Here is a 25170-nt window from a genome sequence, read left to right on the forward strand (position 1 = left end):
CCCCTGGTACCATAGTTGCACCATGCTTACCCCGAATAACACCTGATCCACAGAGGGAGAAAATGGCAATGTTCACCTCCTTTTGGCTAACAGAAAAGAAATCCCAAACAGGGGAGCTCAACTTTGTAAGGCTGCTGGTGTCTCTGCCAATGTCGGATGAACTGGTGGTAGGAGGGCATTTTGATGTTTCACTCTCTAGTCTTGCAGTACCTACTTCTACTGAGATGGTTGTGGATGTAGGCCGTTGCCGGGACTTTGCAAATATGGCAGCTGGTGGTGGTTGGATATGTAGGTCCACTTCCACATCCCCCCTGGGAAGCTGGGAAGGGTAACGCTGGTCTCCACTGGGGCTGGGCTAACATCCATGATGACTGTCTCGTTGTCATCCTTCTCTTCTACATCTGCCTCGAGAACTCTAAGGCTTTCTCAAACCTTCCTTTTCCCTAGACTCATCTGAGTTGTCTCGTGGCGTGTCTCACAGGACTGCTGACTGAGAAGCACAGACACCCACAGACTTTTTGCCTGGATGTTCTTTGAATTATCTCCAGTTTCATTGATTCCCTACAAACTCGACATAGGGCAAGACAAATTATACTTTTAACCTCATCTCACGAGATTCGCCTTACCTGAGCCTTCCTGACAAGTACAGATCTTTCTGGCATCCTCCACTCAGCGAGGGACGCCTTGGGATACCGCCCACGTGTTGGGCTGTCCTTTTGCCCAAAAGAAGACCCGCTATTACACCATACTAACGCATCATATGGATCAAAACGTCAACGATAACACATGGTTCAGCATTAACAAATCTTTTGGTGTATAGTATTGAGCTTCTCTGCCACAACCAGAGATATTGTCTCCGTTACTGTTCTGACCATTCACCATCTTGTATATGCTTGCTTCACTCTTGTATATATGCACTACACTACCAGTACTGAGCACCCGTGTCACTTAAAAAACACTGGCCACTTCACAATTGCGCCTCACTGACAGCCCTTGAAAAATGTGTTTTTAGAAATGGTTTGTGAAAACTCGAAAAAAAATATTATAATAATTTTTTGCAAGTGATTTGGAATTTCTAGTTGTATTTTTGTGTTCCAATATTCATGTTGTTGCATGCTGTGATTTAGCCCACTTGTACTCTCTGACATATTGGTTACTCAGAGAGTTTTATAAAGTAATCGCAACAAGATTAGTCTTTATCAGCAATGTAATTGTTGTCTCCCTGACAGAACCATTGTAGCTCTACTTATACTTACCCAGGTTCTGAGGGACACAGGGTTCCCCATTGTATTCATACTATCACTCTCAGGCTGAGGCAAGATCCAACTGTCATCTAGATCATCAGAATGGGGGTTGAGGAAGAAGATGATGTACCACTAACCCATGTTTTTCTAGCAGGAGATCTGTAAGACAATGGATATTCTGGGGCAGATTGCTCTACTTCCTCAGCAGCATGAAGCTCAATCTCTTGAACTGATTCTACCTCAGGAGGAACTACTATTGGCAGTTGTAGTTGTTGCTCTTGTTGTTGTCCACTTCTCTGAGTTTTCTTCAATGATAGGGTACTGCTTTGTAATTGAAATAAGTCAATTGCAATATCACTGCTAGTCGGCGTTGCTGTGATTAGACTGGCTGCCTCTGTGACAGACATGGGCTTGGGTCTAGATTGGGATGGGTCCACTGATTTGGGGGAGCTGCTGCTCCCATTTTGCTCTCTAGAGGCCGGTGCAGTGGGCACAAATAATTTTCCAAAAAACATCTAGTGCGACATACCAGTGGTGGTGGTGGTAAGGTCCTTCTTCTTCTTCTCAATGGCTACATTCTGGGTAGCTGTTTTGGGTTTAGCAGTGGCACCTTTTTTTGGGGCCATCTTGAAGCTGGTAATTACCAGTGGCACTTAGCTTCACAAGTTGAAGAGACCTCTGATGGGTGGGTCTCTCACGCCTCACGATGTGCACAGGCCTTTCTGGCAGTACTGTAAGTGATGTGTTGTTGTCTCTTATTGTTTGTTTGTTGTAAATAAAAGAAGGAGGAAGGACATCAGTGAAACTTGGCATTATTGCTGTTCAATTAGTAGCACAAACAAAAAAATATATTTTAGTGTGTGGTCCCTGGCACTGATGCTCCCTTAATTAGCAATACAGCGTAAATAGTATATCTACTCGCTCGTAAAATGGTAAACCACACCAACATATCAATTTTTTCAAGGTGACTGACCACTCAGGAAGAATAAGAGAGAGCAAAAACAACCACAACATACAGATGAAACTGTTTGCTTTATGTGCGGCATGTGTTGCCATGTCACTCATGATGTGTGATGTGACACTGACTCTGAGGGAAGTGTGCCTGACAAATGGCAATAGAAGGAAGAATCATACCTAGACAAGGAATGCTGTTGTGCACATATTGCAGACATGGAGTTGATTTTATTGAAGTAAGATGTAGTGGAAAATGATTTAAACAAAGATTTTGTTTTTTTAATTATACAAAGAAAATTAGAAAAAGAATGTACTAATTAGTTATGGAAACATTTAAATGATTAAATATAAGTGAAGTTATCCTCAAAGAAATATTTCATAAGATAATATTAAACTGCTATCTCATTGCTCAACCATCCATGCAGCCTATGACAAAGAGAGCTGAATTTGTATGGGCGCACAAAAAGGCTGCTAACTAGTGCCACATTGTCATCAACAACAACACTGAATAGGAAGGCATTGTTTGGGAACAAGGTGAAAAGTCAAGAATGCATGCAGGTATATGGCAAAAGCACACTGGCTGCCTACACAAAATCGCCGCCAGCCACATGGTCACAACAAGAATCTTGAGGCCTAGAACAAAAAACGCATGCAGGCCTATGACAAAAGCACACTGACTGCCTACACAAAGTGACCATCAGCCACGTGGTCACAACAAGAAGCTGGAGGCCTAGAACAATTAACGCATGTGGGTCTATGTCAAAAGCCCATTGACTGCCTACACATAATGGCTGTCAGCCACACGGTCATAACAAAAAGCTGGAGGCCTAGAACAAAGAACGCATACAGGCCTATGGCAAAAGCGCACTGGCTGCCTACACAAAATGGCCGATACTCACATGGTCACACAACAATAAGCTGGAGGCCTAGAACAAAGAACACATGCAGGACCATAGAAAAAGCAGACTGGCTGCTTACACAAAATGGCCGATAGTCACATGGTCACAACAAGAAGCTGGAGGCCTAGAACAAAGAACGCACGCAGGCCTAGGGCAAAAGCACACCGCTGCCTACAAAAAAGTGTTTGTGAGCCACATGGAGTCCCACAACAACAAGGGACAGGAGCCCTGTAAAACAGTCAAACAGCACATGCAGGCCTAGGCTGGGACAGTGCACTGACTATAAAAATTGCCCCTCACCAGCAGCCACATGGCATCTGGAACAAAGTCAAATGTTGGCCTATGGCAAACACACAAACACACACACTGGCCAGACAAAGGAGCCAAGGTAAAATAGAGAAAACATAATTAATTCAGCAATGCCAAAAACAAAATTTATTGGGCTAAAAAAGTGTTTACATGAAAAAAGAATATGCAATACCACAAAAAAAACCATTTTGTATTTCAATCCAAATAGTGAGTACAATAAACATTTCGATTGTAGTAAAAAAACATGTAGCAAATGTAATAAACTGGAAAACATTTTTCATTTAGAAAAGAAGAAAAATGAAATGCAAAGAAATCCCTAGGCTCCTACTAAAACAACGGGCCACCCACCACAAAGAAATGTAAAAAATCGATTAAAAGAACAAATAAATCCAGGTGCATGGCTCCAATCAAATAAACACCATTTTTTCAAATTACTTGTGAAATCTCGTATTAAAAGTCCTTAAATCCAATGAGATATGCATTAGCAGACATGAAGAGTGATACTTCCAGCTCCAAATCCAAATAAAATGTGACCAGAGATGGAAAAAGCACTGGGAGGAATCTGTTGGACAGGAACAGGAAGTTGGAGAATCTTGGGCACTTCCTTCCAGTTGAAAAAGAGTAAAAAAACAAAAAAAGACTCCTCGCACAAAAAAAATCACTGCCAAATGTAAATTTATGGAAGTTTTTAACTCCAAATCATCAGTTCAAGAAGATGTTGATGCTGCTCAAGGAGAGAATCTTCCCCAGATAGCAGCCGTGGTAGATCCTGTGTGTTTAGCATCACGTATTGTAGAAAACAACCACCGGAATTTGCTGGCGCCCCCAAATTACATGTTGGGAATGCAAAATCTCACAGGAGCATGAGGCCGGCTAGCAAATCTTATGGCGGATTTTAACAAAAACTCAGTGGAACAGAGATTTGCTGAATTACACAAACTCCGAGAACGGAGTGTAGTTTTATGCCCGCGCTTACTAACTGCTCAACCACACTACCACAAAAATAGAGTTAGTATTTTATACTTTGACCTCTACCTACCTTTAAGAGATCTCTTGCACTCTCTGCATAGTGTACTTCATTTCAGTACACTATACAGAAAGGGGGTTTCCTACACTTACCCTTTCACCTTCCGTTACCCATATTTCAGTCCTACCAGATTTTGAATGTCTTCATCAAACTTTAAATTTGTCCTGAATTCTGCATCCATATGTATTGAAAAACAAACCAATGATAGGGGATTTCTGTACAGGTTATATGTGAAAGGATTCTTAGGGCCATATGTATCAAGCCAAATTGACGTTTACGAATGCAATTTGGCCTAATGGTATGTGTCAAGGAAATCTGCTTGCAAAATAAGGAATCGCAAAATTTGCGATTCCTTATTTTGCGATTGCATTTAAGGAATAGCACATTTTGCGATTCCTTATATGGCCGAGATACCCGCCACCCCCTCTCAACACAATCCCCAATGATGGGAAACTGGAAACGTTCTTGACTTTTTTGGAAGACGGGAGGGAGTGACCCTCCCGGCCGTATTTATTAAAATATGAAACAAAATCAAAAACGTTAAAATAACAGTTTCATATTAATGTACAATTTAATTTCCACATTGGCGATGTTTGGCTAACCTTAACATATTCTCTAATACAAAGGTTCTCCTAGCCGATCTAACATCCTACAAACTTTAAATTGAAATTGTACATCCTAACGTTTAAGGGCCAACGGCAAGGTCATAACCGGTGTCAAGATCCCTAAACCAGACATATCCCCCTCACTTGTGAGGGGCGACCGCACAGAGGCATACCTCAAGTGCATTTACCAATTTCCCTTGACTTTGACGGGGGCCCCAATAAACTCGACGCCATTTAAAGGTCATCCGAGGACTCAGTGTGAGGTATCTAGAAGGTAGCGTAGACCCCCTCCCAAACCCCACACAACTTACCACATCTGCCGTCGCAGATGACCTGGCCCCAGGAAATTCCCAAGGAGGGGGCTGTAGCCCCTCCTACCAAGGAAGGGGCCTTGACCGCCTTTCCTTACCTTTCGGCGGCCCATCCTTAGACGGGACCGCCCCCCGTTGAGGGGCCAATGGCCACCTCCCTCGAGCGCTCCCATCCGTAATGGGTGACGCCCACCCCTAGGGATCTTCCAATTATTGCTCACCGATCATGACCTTACCGCCACAGGCTGGATAGTTGACCGGCTATCCAGACCCCCCACAACTCCTGCCTAAAGGTCATGTCATAAAGTCTTTAGCCAAGCTATCAGGTCTCCTATTAGTATCTCGTTCCCCATCCGGGATAAATGAACACCATCCCTCAAATACATACTGTCCCCTTTAATACAACCATGGGAAATAGAATGCAGTGTATTTGAACGGAACAATCTACCCACTTTATTATTAATCTTCCTTACTGAATGATTCAGAGCAGAAACCGAAAGAGCCCCCCGCCACACTTTCCGTGGGATCATATGGGACCATGCAATTGTGCACCCTGGAACTCTTCTCGCTAACCAACTCACCGTGGAAAGCATCGCCTCAAGAAGAAGTCGTCTACCAGTGGTCACCAAATCATTACCCCCAAGGTGTACTATGACTACAGATGGCGGTGACCTCGTCCGCCCTAACAAACCCTCAAAAAATGATTGAAACTGGTCAATACAGAGCCCGCCCCTTCCGTAGAAGGACACCCTGTACCCGTATTCCCCAGCCACGTGAATCATGTCACCTGCATTGAATACGTCCGCAGCACGCCTCACGTATGAGTGGCCCACGACCCACACCTCCTTTTTCACAGCCGGTGATGTCTGACCGCTGGCCCCCCGGTGTCGGGTCGACTGCCCAGTCCGCCCCGCCTCGTAGGCTTGCGCAACTGAAATCAAACAAAGACAAGAAGCGTGAGTACATCATTATAGCTTCACAACATGTGCAACCGCACATACCTCTTATAACAGTTTGAGGACCAACGCTCCACACGTTTTACTTGATCAACATTCAGACCCCTGGCTGTAGCCTCTGTAGCAGCACCTATCCGAAATGAATGGGTCCCAAATTCGCCGGGGTTCAAGCCCGCGGCCGAAATTGACATCGCAAGCACCCGCTGAAACTGAAACCTCGTCAGTGGGGTGGTGTCAGCGTGTCTCAACAAGGTCCCCCCCCATGATGCCACCCTTAGCGTCAAATATTCCTCTACGCATACAACCGGGCACATGGAAGACCCGGGGATCCTTTTTATGACTGTGCAATCCCCAATCGCACCTTGGTCGGTCTTGGACCTGACAAACGAGACAGTCATTGTCTCCCCCCTGACCTGAACGTGCTCTCGGCACAGTCCCCCCATGGTATCCTGTTTGTTCTTTGCCACCAGTTCGCTTACCCGCATAGCCCCATGAAATGCTAGCACAAAAGCGGCTCGGAATAATACAGTTTCATACTGGGACGAACAAGTTGCAGGAAGTACAGATAACAACAGAGCCAACCTATCCAAACCTATTGGGCGCCTTTCATCTACTCTGCGACCCTCAAGGCGTTGCCACCCTCGTAGCGCTTTTTGCACAATAAAAGACGCAGTCGGGTCCTGGATCCCATGAGCCCTCGCCATAAAGGAAATGGCGGCCCTATGCCTCTGAGCCGTAGCCACTGATTTGCCTGCCTGATGTAAAGACAGCAGAAAATCCACCACTAATTCTTCCTGGCCCCAAAGCTCCCTCCTAGCATCCCCCACAAAGGCCAAGTAGGATCGGAACGCCCCTTGGTATGCCTTCCTTGTCCTGGGTGCTAAACTCTCTCCCACGAGGTTCTGAAATTCGGGGCACCGAGAGACCAGAGCGCTTCGGGAAAGGGTGCCGCCACCGGGTCCGCTGTGGGCAGAAAACCCCAGAAGGCCTGCATACGAAAACGAGAGAGCGCATCAGCTGCCTTATTCATTACCCCTGGCACATGTCTCGCTTTGAATAGTACGTTCAACTGCAAACATAATAACACAATTTCTTTGAGTAATCTCAGAATCCATTTGCATCGTGCTGCCTGGCTGTTGATACACTCAACCACGGTCATGTTGTCAGACCAAAACACCACCGAGTGATCCTTAAACCCCTCAGGCCAAGTTTTTAGGGCCACAAGAATTGGAAACAGTTCTAAAAAGGCAATGTTACTTGTTAGTCCACACTCATGCCACCATAACGGCCATTTTTGAGCCGACCATTGTGTGCCAAATATGGCACCAAAACCAGTGCTCCCTGCCGAATCCGTCCACAGCCCCAGCTCCTCGGAGGACACCGCCGGTTTGTTCCAGACAATTCGACCATTGAAATCCGCCAGGAATGCCAACCAAATGCGCATGTCCTGGCGAACCTCTGCCGATAATCTTGTGCGATGATGACCCTCCTTCAGGCCGACCATGGCTTGAGAGATCGAGCGGCAAAAGGGGCGGGCCATCGGCATGACTCTCAGAGCAAAATTCAGCTGTCCCACCAATTGTTGTAACTGATGCAGCCTAACCTTCGACTCCCTAATACAAGCTTGCAGGGCTGCCCTGAATCTTACTACCTTCTCTTTAGGCAACCTAAAACAACCTTCCACAGAGTCGAGCTCGATCCCCAGGAACTCGAGGCAAGTCGAGGGTCCCACGGTCTTACCTGGTGCCAATGGCACACCGAAATGCTTCATTAAATTACAAAAGTCATTCAAAGCCTGACCACAGTCCGGAACCCCGGCCGCCCCCAGAAACAAAAAGTCATCAAGATAATGCATGACATGTTGAAAACCCGTCTTCCTTGTGAAGACCCATTGCAGAAAACAACTGAACTTTTCAAAGTAGGCACAAGAAATAGAGCAACCCATTGGCATACATCTATCCATGTAATAGTGACCCTTAAACATGAAACCAAGGAGACGCTGATCGTCTGGGTGTACCGGGAGCAACCGGAACGCTGACTCGATATCCGACTTCGCCATCAGCGCCCCGGGCCCTAGGCGATTCAACATGGCGACGGCCTCATCGAAAGATGCGTACCGCACCGAACATACATCCTGGTCTATTGCATCATTCACAGACCGACCACGTGGAGCTGATAAATTATGTATCAGCCGGAACTCACCCGGGTCTTTTTTAGGGACCACCCCCAGAGGAGAACACACAAAGTTAGCACATGGTGGCTCATCAAATGGACCGGCCACTCGCCCTCGAGTAACCTCCTTCCCAATCTTTTCCCGTACCACGGTCGTATGTTTCAAGACCGATATTTGATTCTTACATTGCCTTACACCCTGAAAGTCCCCCACTGGGATGCGGAAACCATATGAAAACCCGTTCCGCAGCACCCCAGCGGAGGCATGGTCCGGGTACTCACTGAGCCAAGGAATCATTGCCATGGTATCAACCGGAGTAGGTAAAGGCGCCCCTCGGACTATTTCAGACCTGTTTGGCGCCCCCTTTACCCCCGTTATCACCCGTTCTGGCTCTGCACATGGACTCCGGATGGCTGTCCACACCCTCCACATTCGTGACGAAATTTGCATGACCCTTGGGGCCTCGTACATTTCCCCCTGTTGAAGTTCCAACAAACCCCCCTTTTACCTGTGTTGCCGTTCGGCCTCGAGTGGTACTCGTTACCTGAACCTGATCGAAAGGGCGCCCCGGCATTTTGGCGGGAGGAATCACCCCCGCTGCTCCCTACCAGTGGTACCTTTAACATACCGGTACTCTCCATTTTTGACCATGAAACAGCATCATAACAATCCCAAGTCAAGTCCTTATTGTGTTCTTTCGCTTTCCTGAACAGATTATCGTAACAAAACCACTGATTTCCCCCATATGCTACGGAATATTCCATAATCCGCGTCTGGTATATCGGCAATTCGGACAGCAACTCGGGTCTACGTTCGCCCACAATGGATGTAAAAATCCCCCACGCCTTGCCCCAATTGCCAATGTTTTCATCAACTTTAAAGGCGGCCATCTTTGCGCGCCACACACCCGGATGCATGAGCTCCTTTTGGCTCCGAACATGCTCCATCTCATAATGATCAGTAAGTAACGAAAATATGTTCACATACTCATTAGCCCATATCTTTTCCTTAATAGCCAGAGGAACATGTTGACCCACCCTTTCCCTTCGAGAAGGTGTAGACTCATCCCTCGCCATCGGCAACGGCCGCTTACCTGAACCGGAAGCTGTATCTGTAGCTGAACCTGTTCCTGATGGTTTCTCTACAATCGCAACCGGCGTGATAACAGGCGAAGATGTTTTCGCCGCCTCCTTCGTTTCGCGCAGTTGCTTCATCAGCACCCGCGCATCGTCAGCCGTGGTGCCCTCGCCATCTTTTCCCAACCACGCTGCTAATTGAGCTGCTAGCTCGGGCGGCATATCGTCCCCGGACACGGGGGTGACCACTACGGGAATCGGATTCCCCTCCACCGGCACTGGAGTTGGCGCTTCGAGCGGGGTACAGGGAACCGGGACGTCTCCCCCAGCTGCTCCCCTCCTAGGCCTCTTGCCTTTTCCTCCCGGAGCTGCTCCCGCCAAGGGACGTTTCGGTCCCCCTTCCCCCTCTCTCTCCGCCACCCGCTTCTTCAGCTCGGTCATCTCCTTCATGAGTACCCGCAGCATCTGCTCGGTAGTCATTCTCTTTCCGCCTTTCTTGGGCATTTCTCCGACAGAGTATATCTGCAAGACAAAAAGAAAGATTACCACGCTCAAAATTGGCTCTTCGTTCCGTCTCGAGCTCACGTGCAGCGAGGAGGTGCAGCTTCAGAGCACAGGAACAAGAGGATGCTTTCTTGGCTTGCTGCTCCTTTTATCCGTTTTCAGGGCGGGAGTAAACCCGCCCCCGCCTGCCCCGAAGGGCGTGGCCGGCCGCGTCAGTGTCTAGGCCAGCCCACTCCAGGGCGGGAAAAAGGCGCGCCCCGGCTACGCCGCTTCGGGCATACCAGCCGAGACTCGCCTCCCGCCCAAGATGGCTTCCCGGGGGGATCGTGGTACTCCGCCATACGTTCGGGGGGACCGAATGGTCGCCCCTTTCCAAATGCAATGTAAGAAGCCAAAAAAAAATCGCAAATTGACTTTAAGGAATCGCAAATTACCACCAACTTCTAGTTGGGGCACCTTCCTGAACAAAAACTATCATTGGAGGCGTTTTCCTCTTTCTATGTGTTCTGCAGAATGCCGCACACATGGAAAGAGGAAAAATGAAGAGAAATTATATTATTTTTCCTCCTTAGGCTACCCCTGGGGAGGCACCCGGTTTTAACATATTCCCAGATTCATACCATGTTGTAAATCTGGGACTGTGTCAAAACCTAAGGGTGTTGTGTGTGAGCACCCACTGCAACGCCCAGGGCACACCTCTCCAACACAATGTGATGCAACGCAGCGACTTGCGCTGCATTGCCTCACACCATTTCTACAAGGCCATGAAAAGCCACACAGGGGGCCTCATTTATGAAAAGTGACACATCGCTGCGTGAAAACAGCGATGCGTCACTTTTCACTGCGCACTCCTTGCGACATTCCTGATGCGTCATATTTAATGTATGATGCATCATGTCGCAAGGAGTTACAGATACGTCAGTATTTCTGACGTATCTGTAAGCGCAAAAGTGACGCATTGCTGGAGTATGTCACAAAAGTGACGCAACTCCAGCAATGCGTCCTTTCACATGGGGTAAGCCCCATGTGAAAGGGATTGCGTCAGTCTTATGCCTGCTGAGAGACAGGCGCAAGATTTTGACGCAACAGCGTCCTAAAAGTGACGCAGTGAAATCTCATAGATTTCACTGCGTCACTATTACGAGGCTTTTTGCGTTGGAACGCCCCCTCTGCATACATTATACCTGACGCAAGTATAATGTGGCGCAGGGGTTTAAAAAGTGACGCATCTACCTAGATGCGTCACTTTTTAAATATGGCGCAACAAGGCGCATTTTTTACACCGCTGGTGCGTCACAAAAAGTGACGCACCGGCGGCGCAAAACTGACGCAAGTCCTTCATAAATAAGGCCCTGGGTGTCTTTATATGGCCTTGTAGATATGGATAAGACCTGTGCTTGCAAATAAGCCCCCAGGCTTTAAATATATAATTATGTAGTTTGGCAAATACGACCTTGTGGCCCTAGGGTGTCTTCTAGAACGTGATAACAAGATACGAAATATCAACCCTCTCTGTCATCCCTGTTGAACGCTTGCCATTTACAATCCAACATGTCCATGCAGTTCTCCCAGGTAAAATGTGACGTCTTCTATGACAAGTTATAAATATCTGCTGAGGAAATGTGTCTTCGTGAATGCGAATCGAAGAGCTGGTGATAAATTGAGGTGTTCAATGCATACGTGACTGACACGCCGCATCACGACTCGAATAGGTAGCAGCTGTGCTACAAGCTGTGAAGGAAAATGGAAGCCTTTCAACAATGATGCTCACGCTGTAATCCACAAATACATTCGAGTCAGCACATCATGTGCAAGCAGGTAGTCCATCACATTGAGGAGGTCGTGGTGAGCACGTGATTAAACAGGCAAAGTGTTGCGGTGTCATTTAACACTGAGCGTAGGGAAGCTAAAAGAGCTGGTCTGGCTTCTTTAAGTAACGTCACGCGTGAAATATTAAAGATTGCTTTGAATTGCTTTAACCTCAAGATGCCTTGTCGTACCCGTTTGCACGTTATCACGTAAGCATGAAAGAACTAATACACTGTTAGCCTGTAAAACAGGGGGAAATTACCTGCCTGGCTATTACCATATCTGGCCGGCATTACCACAACATTTATCAGCCATTATGAGTTTTAGATTTAATACATTTACCCCTTTTATATTGAGGGTAGTTGTGCACAGGATAAAATGATCTAAAACTAAATGAAGTGTAAAACTAGCATCGCCACTGTCTAGGCCAATTTCCAGTTTTCTGCAGCATGTCTGATGCCACCACATTCTGAGAGAACAGAATAGAGACACTATGCCTACTGGGGCTTCACTGATTTTAGTTGCATCAAAGAGGGGGATATGGCTAAACATCAATCTACCCAACGGCAGGAGAAGGGAGTGGCAAGAACCTAACCAGGGTCATCAAGAGAGGCTGAGATTACTGATTCTGGGCTCCAGGTGTCTTGTAGAGTGAACCATTCGGAGTCAAACAATGGTGATGCTGATAGGCAGGTGAGGCAGATGGAATCATGACCTAGGTACATATTTGTCATGTTTTCGTGCTGTGCAATGCAGCAAGCCTTGCTGCACAGCTTGAAAGGCAAAGGGCAGGAATGCACTGTATTTAACATTATAAGGCAAATTCCTATCCTTTCCTTGCGCCTGCTCAATGTCAATGTCAATAATGTAAACAACAAGGACCCCCTGTTAAGAAAAATAATCCGTAGTACAGGGAAATAAACAGTGCGAAAGAAATGGCATGATATCAACACGAAGATGAGAGAGAAATTGTATGAAAAGCACACGACCAAATAGTTAAAAAACGAAATTGCATTTATTTTATGTGTAAACTAATTCACATTAAAAATATTTAGTAAAAATTCATAATATACCAACAATTACATAAACAACTTAATAACACAATAATCATGTACATATATCACAATTGCAAGAAGAAAATCATAAAATAGTGGCAGACAATGTTAATCCATATATCACAATCACATGAAAAAAGTCATAAAATGGTGGCAAACAATGTTATTCGATGCGCGTTTCGGCGTTGTTGGAAACGCCTTCTTCAGGAGCCACAATAAAATCTGAAAAACATGTTAGAAACAAAATTAAAACCAGAAGTTACAGTCCCACGTTCCAATTTGAACAATGAGAAATATATACAAAAACTGCCTTTAACTGTGCTTACATAACAATTAATCCCTACTCGTGTAGCTAAAACATACAGCTACACAAGGTACAAACTAATAATTATATATTTGAGCAGTGGTTAATGGGGAAGGTACTCTAAATTCACAACAGGACATTCAGTACGATGAAATCTGAATTCCTTAAATTCAACATAGAAGGATAGATCTATGTGATATATAAAAGAATAAGCTCTTTAACGTAACCCATTGGAATTAGGGTGTCTGGGAACGACACCAATAATTAGCCGGCGCACTCTTTATATATCCCTCTTCATATGTCACTGTCCATATAATCAAGTGATGGGAGAATGTGAAATCTGGGATTGCGATTCTACATGCTATATACATTTCAACACTCTATTTGGTAATGGGGATAACAATGGATAACAGTGGTTTAGTGCTTAAAAAATAGTTGAAGTACCATAAGGAATATGGGATTGTCAATTTTTATATTATATACACTTCAACACTATATTTGATAATGGGGATAACCATGGTTTAGTATTTGAAAGATAATTGGTGTACCTCAGGATTGAAATAGAGGGATCAGGCCTTAGGGCCCAGATAAATATCTATTGCAAACTATCTTATTTCTGGCTACTGCTTACCGTAATGATACTTCACTAGCAAGTTATGTTGAAAAAAGTCTCTTCAAATATGTTTGAGACTATCTTGAATTGTCTGGACGGGTAGCTTACATGTCTCAAAACTGGAAATAAGCACATTGGAAATTCTGATCAAAATTAGTATCCATAAGAGCACTAGGTAAAGCTCTTTACGATGTGGACCTAGCTAGAATACAGGAACCAACATAGTCTGCCCAACACATCTGGAATAATTACTAGTAGTTGCACTCAAGGAAGCTTAGAGTTTGAATGGAGGTCGGGACTAAAGCAGATTTTTGTAATTTATCCTTACCGAAAACACAGGTAGCGTGCTCGATACTTTTCTCTACCGGTGCATGAAAGCGATGCGACTCGTGTTCTCTTTGTTTTTATATAAACACGGACCAAGTCGGGACTTGATTTCTATATTGAAAAATGAAAAGCTGCTACAGTCATAAATGAATTGATGAATGCTACGTATTGAGTGCAAACAATTGGACCCTGGGTACGGCGTGGGCATATATCTTACCGTTAATTTAAAATCACGAGCGTGTGCATCAACCTACGGCAGCCGTATTAACGGTATATACTGGCGTCCCACAGCAGTTGGTAAAATAAAATACCTCAGCCTTACGTTGGATTATGTTTCTAAAAAGAAAAAGCGAGGTAGCTACAGTTACGATCACAATCGTGAATATTATGTGCAACATGTGCGCTGACAGTCACGAGATACGGCACCGACAAGGATCTTACCGTGGATATCAGAACAAGAACGTGTGCATCAACCTGTGTGAACCGCGCTAAGGATGTCTGCTAGTATCCCACAGCCGTTGGGAGAGGAAGGTGCCTCGTTGTGCCTGGTATGCCCCTCTTTAATTATGTAGACTGGATAAAAATATTGCTATGCGTCGGACTTTGTTTCTAAAAAAGAAATATGAGGTAGCTGCGGTTACGGTTAAATTCATGGTTGTTACGAATTGCAGTGATGCACTCGGGGTACGGCATGGACATAATTCTTACCGTGGATAACGTGTGCATCAACCTGCAGGGGTATTTAAGAAACACTATGTGCTCCCACCATTGTAGGCAATGCACATGACCCACTAATTGTGATCCTCATTTTTCCTGTAAAGACTCCCTGAAGGTGGATCGCATTGTTAATTACAAATCTGGGAATGTGCCAACATCCATGGGTGGATGTGTAGGGAACACCAATGCACCACCCATGGAATGCCTCCCTGTGGAAGAGTAATGCAAATTTGCTCTGCCTTGTGCTACTCTAGATTTATCAAGGCATGCAGGACCATGGAAAGTGGCGTTACGTAGGTTGATAAAATCTCACTTAGTTTTTGCGTCACCCTTGTGTCCCCTTGCATGGCGTAAGGGCAACACAAAACCTTGATAAATTCGACCTCAAGTAAATACAGCTCAGCAGCAGTGCAGTACCCCATAAGCAATGATGTATATCTGATTATGATCACAAGTTGCAGGGGTTTGCCCTGTACCATCCAGGAGACTGCCAAAGCAGGTGACACTTGGCAAAGTATCGGTGCACAGGAGACATGAAGGTGATGCAACTGAGTACACTACTGTATGCAGCTTCATATGTGCCTAGTGCACTTCATTAATTGACGTCAGATTAGACAGGAATCAGGGGGCAAAGAAACAAATAGAAATTTCTCCAGGGCAGAGATAAGGAGGAAAATTGGATGATGGTAGCCTTAACAGAAAAGGGCTCAGACTAGAGTGACAGTGAAAATGTAGAAATTATGAAAGCAGGGAGCAGCATGAGCAGATAAAATAGAAGCACAGAGACCATAGTGGTCAAAAACCCTTATAGACTACCTTGGGTCTCCCTCAAATAAGGAAAGTGAAAGCAGCACCTAGGTAATGATGAGCGTGACCAAGTGTAGGAAGCTGGTTCTGTATATGCTATACCAAAGTAAGGTATAGTGTGCACAGAGTCCAGTGGATCCCCAAAGGATTGTGCAGGGACCACACATTTGCCAATGGGCTACGCATGGTCATGGGCTGGGGGCCTGGGGTGAGCAGGCCACCAGGCTGATAAAACAAAAAGCTCTTGGGATAGAGGTCAGCACTGTAGGGCCCAATGGCCAACACAAGAACTTCACCACCAGCAGCACAGAGGTGTAGGATGTGAAAAGTGCTACGCAAACAAATGATGGACGGAATGCTAAATGAATCATACATTCACCCCAGTCAAGAGATCTGGGTTAAATCCATTGTCCTTTGCTCACCATGCCACCCCAGTTTAGACACAGCCATATGCAAATCAGTCTTGACCCTGTGCCTCATGGGAACAGTCCAGACCGAACTGCCAAGCCAGGTCCTCCCTGGACTGGAATCAAGCACCCTGGGACTGGTTTCAGGGTATGTCACCCTTCTTCAGCCAGGCTAGCTTGAATGCAGTGACACACTGAGCCAGCGACCCACGTCTGGGCCTACCCATCCCACATACGGCAAAAAGTGCAACGCAAACAAATGATGGACGGAATGCTGAATGAATTATACATTAACCCCCAGTCAAGAGATCTGGGATAAATCCATTGTTCTTTTGCTCACCATGCGACCCCAGTTTAGACCCATGTCAAAATAGGTGAAGGGATGCACACCCAATTCTTTTTGCTTTTGTTCTTCAAGTGATTCCAGCCTTTGTAAAGTTCGCGTGCAGAACGGTTATTCTGGCCTGCCCCTTTGCCATTTAGAAAGATAAACATATTTGAGATGGAGCTACATTCAGCCCCATTGAGCCATTTGCACAGCGTCATGCCGCCTCCTGATATTTCTTCTAGTTTAGTCACTTATCTTTAATCATTTTCATTTTCATCTTACTTTGTCCAAATCCACAAAACCGATTCTTATGCCAATTTTCAGTTTTCTTCTATTCTAACTGTGCCGATCCTGGCCTCTTGAAAGAATATGAATGATGCAGTGTTCATCACAGGCAGTATTTTATTCAACATAAAACCCAATGCATTTCGGGCCCTTGCAGGGCCCTTCTTCGGGGGTCACTATAATTGACAATAAAAAGTCAACATTAGCACCAATGCTTTTTTTACAAGTATATGTATACTTTCAACAACATTTCGTCTTTAATACGCTTTGTCTAGGTCATTTATTATTCACATATTACATCTCACTTCCCATAACCTCCCTTTTAATATTCCTAAAGTGCACCCATCTTTGGATTGTAACTATCTGCCTCTGTGGCTCTCCGTTCTTACATAACTTTTAATACTTCCCAGGTGGTCCCAAACACTTCTTCTCCCTTCGCTATACCCTTCCCCCAACCTTCTTGCTAGCTGTGAAACATCCCTCTTCCAACACGTACTGACTGCCAAATTACCGCTGATGTGAAGGTTTTAACAAGCTTGTGAAACAGGCATACTTTTTATCATTTTTAAATGCTCTCCTAGTATTTAAAACGGCAAAGTCTCTTGTTTCCTACTTCTGGTTGTAAAGTTAAACAACTTGTCTACCACCCAACGTTCTTCCGTACCTGCTGTGATCAAGCTTAAAAAGCTGCAGTCCGCGCCTTTGTTCCTCAAGCTATAATCCATTGCCAGCTGCCAACTACCTCTTAAATCCCACCTCCTGAGAAATCTCCCTCCCAGTCACGTGTGCGTTGCCAATCCCCACCCCATTGTGCCTTCCCATCATATCCGACTCCATATCCCAAGATGCATGTCCCTAGTTTGGCGCTATATCGTTTCATGTTGCATTAGTCATTAATCATATTAAAAACAGTATTTCAAATCTGTATTCCGTGTCCACATTGCTTCGTGCTTGTACCGTACTGCTTGGGATGAACCGTGTTCTTCCGTCGTGTTTGGTGGATTTTTGAATTCCTTTTGCATCTTACTGTTCCTTATCACATCTTTTTGTGCGGGTGCATTCCTTTTGGGTGGGGCCGTAGTATGAATGTCAAAATAGGTGAAGGGATGCACACCCAATTCTTTTTGCTTTTTGTTCTTCAAGTGATTCCAGCCTTTGTAAAGTTTGCGTGCAGAACGGTTATTCTGGCCTGCCCCTTTGCCATTTAGAAAGATAAACATATTTGAGATGGAGCTACATTCAGCCCCATTGAGCAGTCCAGACCGACCTGCCAAGCCAGGTCCTCCCTGGACCGGAAGCAAGCATCCTGGGATCGGTTTCAGGGTATGTCACCCTTCTTCCGCCAGGTTAGCTTGAATCCAGGGGAACAGTGACCAAGGGACCCACGTCTGGGCATACCCATCCCACGTAGGCCAAAAAGTGCTACGCAAACAAATGATTGACGGAATGCTGAATGAATCATACATTCATCCCCAATTAAGAGATCTGGGATAAATCCATTGTTCTTTTGCTCACCATGCCACCCCAGTTTAGACCCAGCCATATGCAAATTAGTCTTGACCCTGTGCCTCATGGAAACAGTCCAGACCGAACTGCCAAGCCAGGTCCTCCCTGGAACGGAAGCAAGCATCCTGGGAACGGTTTCAGGGTATGTCACCATTCTTCAGCAAGGCTAGCTTGAAACCAGTGGCACAGTGAGCAAGGGACCCACGTTTGGGCATACCCATCCCACATAGGGCGAAAAGTGCTACGGAAACTAATGATGGACAGAATGCTGAATGAATCATACATTCACCCCCAGTCAAGAGATCTGGGTTAAATCCATTGTTCTTTTGCTCACCATGCCACCCCGGTTTAGACCCAGCCATATGCAAATCAGTCTTGACCCTGTGCCTCATGGGAATAGTCCAGACGAAACTGCCAAGCCAGGTCCTCCCTGGACCAGAAACAGGCATCCTAGGACCGGTTTCAGGGTATGTCACACCTCTTCAGCCAAGCTAGCCTGAATCCAGTGGCACAGTGACCAAGGGACCCACGTCTAGGCATACCCATCCCACATATGGTGAAAAGTGCTACGGAAACAAATGATGGGTGCGGTCTTGGCTGATGCTGCAGATTCGGTCGGGGATCCCTCGAGTCTGTCGGCGGCTGATGAGGCGAATGATGTCTTAGGTAGTTGTCATCTTGTGACTGCAAGTGTTCTGAGACGGAGTCGGTCAGATGGTCGGGGTTGGTCTTTGTGGACCTCTTCAGTTACTGAGTTGGTCAGGGTGTCGACTTAGGTTGCGGTTGAGGGGACCTTTCAGTTGTTGGCTGTAGGTTAGGTTTAGAAGCTTGTAGAGGTTCATGGGTCACTGGTATCCAGTCTAGGGTTGCTGGGAGGACCTCTTTGTGGTATTCATTCACTTGGGCTCGGGCACCAGGAGCGGAGTGGTGGAGACTCACGTATTCGTCCGGAGTCAGAGTCGGTTAGTTATGAACAAGTCCGGTGCTCACGGGAGATAGAGTCTGGTTGCGAAGGCAATGCAGGTTCTCTCCGTTTTCAAGGACTGCTGGCTGCAGGAAACAGCGAGGTTCTGTTGGAGGAGTCTGAGGTCGGGACAGCCTAGTAGGACTGGAGCCAAGTCAGTTGGTGTCCTCTTCTTCTTCTCTCCACATGGCTGTTTGGTCCTTCTTCTTCTTTTTGGATCTGAACTGAGGAGGCAAGGTTCAGGGATACCCATAAATACAAAATTTAAAGAGAGTTTACAGGTAGGTAGAGATAGAGACCAATGGGTCCCTTCCTTGAGGAGAGTACAGCTCCTATTATGATACTCTCCAGTGGAAGGGGGGCTTACGCCTGACTCTGGTTGGCTGGGTCCCATCATCCGCGTGATAGAGAGGACTGAGATTTGTGCTTCACCTCACCTCACCTCCCTCACATGAGAGTTGGAGTTGGCTAAGGTGGGCACATCCCTACTCCTAACTTGGTTTTCCTGCCGATTTTCGCTCCCAAACTAGGGGTCAGAACTGATGGGGGCCAGTTGCTGGGAGCAACAAATGGCGGGGGTATCTCACAAGGACATAAAGTCTTTAAATCTTCCCCTTCGTGGACCCTGCCCATCCTGGGGGAGGAGGCTTAGCACCTCATCCCAAAATGTGCTTTGTTTTGGGACCCCGAAGGTGACAGGCTCTCAACCCAGGGGTCCAGAAACATGTCTGGTGGTGGCAGCTGGCGAGCAGCCACACAACCAGGACACTAGAATTAGATCATTTTTTAGGGGCCACCTCTAAGATGGCCTCTGATTTCATTTTTCATTAAATCCCTGTTAGAAATTGGATTTCTGGTTGGGTAAGGCTTGCTCAAAAACCAGGCAGAAACAACCACTAAAGTCAGGGCAAGGGAGTTACACGCTGAAGATAACACTTGCTCACCTCCTAGGTAGCTTGGCATGAGCAGTCAGGCTTATCCCAGAGGCAATGTGTAAAGCATTTGCACAACACACACACACAACAGCAACAAACTAGACACACCACAAAAGAAACTCTGCACAAGGTTATATAAATAATAGCTTTTGTATTATCATAAACACATTAGAAACATAATCTGTGCCAACTGGCATGGGCAATATTCACAGGGGATTATATACAGGACCAGGCCAATAGGGCCGTGGTCAAAACCATCAGAATGCAAATATAAAACACAACCAGTAACTACTGGTACCATAATGACCTAAGCATTATCATATTAGCATGAATCCACATTAGGCCCAAACCTCATCAGCATAAACACATTACGCAATGGGCCTCACCAGCATAAACACATCATGCAATAACTTCATAAGCATAACCACATTACGCTAATAGGTGCTACCCAAAAACATCATATTATGACATTAGGCATTAGCATAAACACATTAAGCAACACTCATGGAGAAGGAATCACATTTGGCAATAATCAGATCAGGCATAAACACATTACGCAATCCTTGTAGCACCTTGCGCCCTACCCATCACCGAAATGGACCCCCAAGCCAACTGGCCTCTCATAAGGGGGCCCAATGCCTTCTGTCCACAATGTCAGGGTGCGACTGCCACTGCAGCAACATCAACAGTGTGCAATGGTGCAGGCCTAAGTGCTACAGCTGCCCACTAATCGCTGGGCAGCTGTGAAACTCTCAGTAGGCATGGGCACCATGGCCCTCGGGACCCCCACTGGGGCACTGAAACTATTGTGCCCATCGTTAGAGCTGCAGAGGCTCTTGGAGCAACACATGCCCCACGTTGGAGCGGCACGGGCTTTTGAAACAAGACATGCCCCACGTTGGAGCGACCCGAAATGGTGGGACCGCTCAGGACACAGGCAATCTCAGGCAGGATCCCGGGGGCTCTCCTCATCCCACGGGAGCCCCGGCCACGTCTCTACTGCAGGGGGGAAGGCACCGGAAAGTTGCCTCTACACACACCCCCACCGGACTCCCAACTGTGCCCCACTCACAAGCTGCTTTGGATGCTCCTCCGGTCATCTCCCTGAGCAGTGTGGTCCCTTGGTCACGTCACCCTCTCTTTTGGGAAAGGTCTCCTGTCAGCAGGTTCCATGCTTACTCAGGTCAACACACAGGGTTCCCACCAGCACACAGGAGACCTGCTTGCGCAGACACAGACTTCCTCTTGGTTCTTCCACTTTCGTCCGCGAAGACCCGCCCACATTCAGTCGTCCCGCTTGGCTTCCTCCTCTCGGCGGCTCCTTCTCCCTACAGCACAGAAGTGCGGGGTGGGTACCCACCATCAGAAGGCATGCAGCAGCGGGGAAGGCCTCCGTTTTACTTCTACAAGTCCCACGAATAGCGGATGGGATCCCGCTGTTAACAGGATGCACGAACGCGGGGTGGGCTCCTGCTTCGCTCCCGTGCTCACCACAGTGCAGGGTAGGATTCCGGAGTCTAAATGTGCTTAGAGCGGGGTGGGCACTCGCTATGCACAAATAACACAAAAAGGCAAAGATTACGGGGTGGGCACCCACTATGCGCAAATAACACAAAAAAGGCACAAACGTGGGATGGGCACCCGCTTTCCTGTTACCACGGGGAAATCCCTACGATGGGGATTCCCTAAAAAAAGACAGCAGCTCAGCGCTGCACATCCCACGCTCTCCTCCTGAATGGGCCATTCAAGGAATAAAGCACAGCGCTCACAAGGCACCTTAATCACAGAGAGTCCAAGCCAAAAAGTACCTCCAGGTTCAGGGGGCATAGCTGGGCCCAGGGAGGCCAGCACACAGGGCCTTCCAGCAGGAGGTAGCCCCCATGGCGGTTCCTCCTGGGCCCCAGCAGCAGCAAGCCCACAGCATAGAAAAGCACATATTTATGGGGTCACATCCCCAGTTTTTATACATAGAATCTCTTTGTCTGCACCAGCACAGGGCTTGGGGAACCAGCAAAAACTGGTTCGGGGGGAATAGGAGCACTCTGTTGACAGGGCTCCCCTCCTCTATTAGTAGGTGGGGGCTCGTCATCAGACACACTACGGGGGGCAGAGCCAGCATTCACTAGTGCAGGCACCATTCTGTTCAGGGACCAGGGACTTCCTCTCCCAATACTCAAAATGTAGATGTCCCATTCAGCCTAGCTGACTCATCCTGCCACTCCTGGAGCCACACACCTCACCAGCCCCTGTCACTCAAAAGTCAGACATGCAATTCACAAGAGGCAGGCAGACACATAGCACACAGAAATACCAACTTCTAAAAGTGGCATTTCTAAAATAGTTATAATAAATCTACGTGCACCATTGCGTAGCATTTATTATTGCTATTCCAAATATATCAAACTTGACCACGCTGCACCTCTAATATCAGAGATTACCACTGAAACACTTATGAGGGAATCCCCAATGCATTCCTACGGGAGGGCATCCCACAGTAGTGAGAAACAGAAAAGGCTGTTTGTCACTACCAGGACATGTCACACACTTAAGGTACATGCCCAATCTTTTACCTACAATGCACCCTACCCATAGGGCTAGCTAGGACCTACCTTAGGGGTGACTGACATGTAGTAAAAGGGGTTCACAGACACTTTAGGTGCCATGTCACAGCGACAGTGACTCTGCGTGCACAGACCCTGCAATGGCAGAGGCCTGAGATAAATTTGAAAGACAACTTTGGTGGGTGGCGCAATCAGCGCTGCAAGCCCATCAGTAGCATTTAATTTATCAGCCCTAGGTATCTGAGATACCACTTTACAAGGGACTGACAGGTAAATTAAATAGGCCAAAGAGGTGTAGATCAATCTTACCACATTTAACACAGAGAGCACAAACACTTTACACTGGACAGCAGTGCTAAAGTGCCCAGAGTCCTAAAACCACCACCTCCATGTCAGAAAAAAGGGTAGGAGAAAGGGAAAAAGTTTAGGTTTAATGTGCCAAGAAGTTTGATACCAAACTTCCAAAGTTCAATAAAGCCATTATGGTGCTGTGGAGTTCATGATAACATACTCCCAGACCATATACGTTTATGGCAATACTGCACTTACAATGCCTGAAAATTGACTTAAACACTGTAGGGGTACAGGGCTCACCCACATCTACCCTCGCCAATGGTATATCGCACCCAACTAGAGGAGTGACTTTCCTCTGCCAGGGCAGTGGATAGCAGGCATGTGACTCTTCAGACATGTGTGCCATGTTGACTCTTCAATTTGTTTTGCACTAAAACAAGCAGCCTGCAAGAGCAGCCTGTGTGTAAAGATACAGGTCTTCTAAGGGTGGCACAATAGAAGAATGGAGAAGTGTGGCTCAGGGGTTAGAGGTGGCAGACCCGGAAGCTGAGGTCGGCCCTGGACCAGGGTTCAATTCCCCGCCTCGGCGGGTCTTGGGCTAAAAAAGAAATTCCACGGACTCGATAATTCTCGCTCCGGTGCCTTCTCGACTCACGGGTTCACACTCTGCAACTCTGGGCAATAGCTTGCTTAATCTCCACAACGGCCCCTCGCGGTGGGATGCCTGGCTTTCACCTTGTGGATACCCTGCCGGGGCTATCTCACAGGGGAATACCAGGACGGGTTCCCTAAACAAGCGCCGGGAAACCCACTGCGGGTAGCTGTGCGCTATATAAGCTCAAATACATTTACATTTACAATAAGTGCTGCAGGCCTGAGCACAGTGCCCTTGGTACCTATGGTACCTTTTAAAAGGGACTTACATGAGGCCAGGGAGTGGCCAATTTTGGAGATTTATAACAGTACAGTTCAGGAAAAGAACATAGTCCCTGGGTACCTGGCTGGCAGGAACCCAAGGCCCAGTTAGTCAAAGTACATAAACATTTAGGCAAAAAGTTAGGGGCATCCATGCAAACAGGGGGGCTTTCCTACATCAATGGCATGAAAATTAGGAAAGCAGAACTAAATAAGGGTTAGGTGTGTAAAGTGACCATTGGTATGTGGCAGCCAAGGCAAGAGGAGGCAAAGATGCCCCAGGCGGGCCAACAAATACCTATGTACAATTAAGAATGGTGTTTCACTGAAAGTAATCCGAGACTGAACAAGCTCCACCCCACCTCATCCAGTGCAGCTACACTGACCCTTCTAACCCTTACAATTCTTTAGAATTAACCAAGTAATGGGTGGGTAATTGACATGAATTCCCCCCATTATATCACCAGTACCACTTTCCATCCAGCCATGGACAAGACAGGACCATGGGAGGGACATCAGACTGCCAACTGAGAAAGGTACTTGCATTTTTGCAGCAGATGAGTGTGATAACTGTAACCCAGTGCCACCATAGCAACTGGAGCAGATAATTCCCATGTTATCTGTCAAAAAGCTTTCCTGACAGATTCAGATAGTATTTAAGGTTTGCGTGATAAGAAGATCACAGACACACATGACAAGTCCCTTGCAAAAGCAACCAACTATCAACATTATTGACACCCTTTCATCTTGCATCGGCTGAGGCCCATATGTAAGAAATGTCCCTTTTGCATTTCTTAAATCGCAAACCCTAGGGAAATCACAATTCAGGAAATGTACAATGGAATGTACTAACGTGATTTCCTAATAGTGATTCCTACAGTGTTGCTATTAGGAAATCACATATTTTGGAATGCAAAAGCAATCATACTTATGGGCGTAGGGCCTCCCTTACATATTAAAATAAAAGGGAAGGGGTGCACGTGTAAAGAACTCCAGTGCTCTCAGGGTGAGTGTGTGGATATGGCACTGCAAAAAGTGCATTCCGAATGCCTTTTTCATTTTGCACAAGGTTACCATCAAACTGAAATCAATTTCCTAAATGCCCATTTTGCATTTAAGAAATGCTTTGTACATGTACTTAGGAAATCGCAAATAGAAAATCTCTACTCCTATTTTGGTAATCGTAAAATGTGATTTAAAATGTAATTGGCAACCACAATTACATTTTTGTACATATGGAAAGCCTATTTAGTATTTCTTAATTGCCCGAAATAGTAATTTGATA

This window comes from Lissotriton vulgaris, chromosome 6 (genome assembly GCF_964263255.1).
Source record: "Lissotriton vulgaris chromosome 6, aLisVul1.2, whole genome shotgun sequence".
Taxonomy (NCBI): Eukaryota; Metazoa; Chordata; class Amphibia; order Caudata; family Salamandridae; genus Lissotriton; species Lissotriton vulgaris.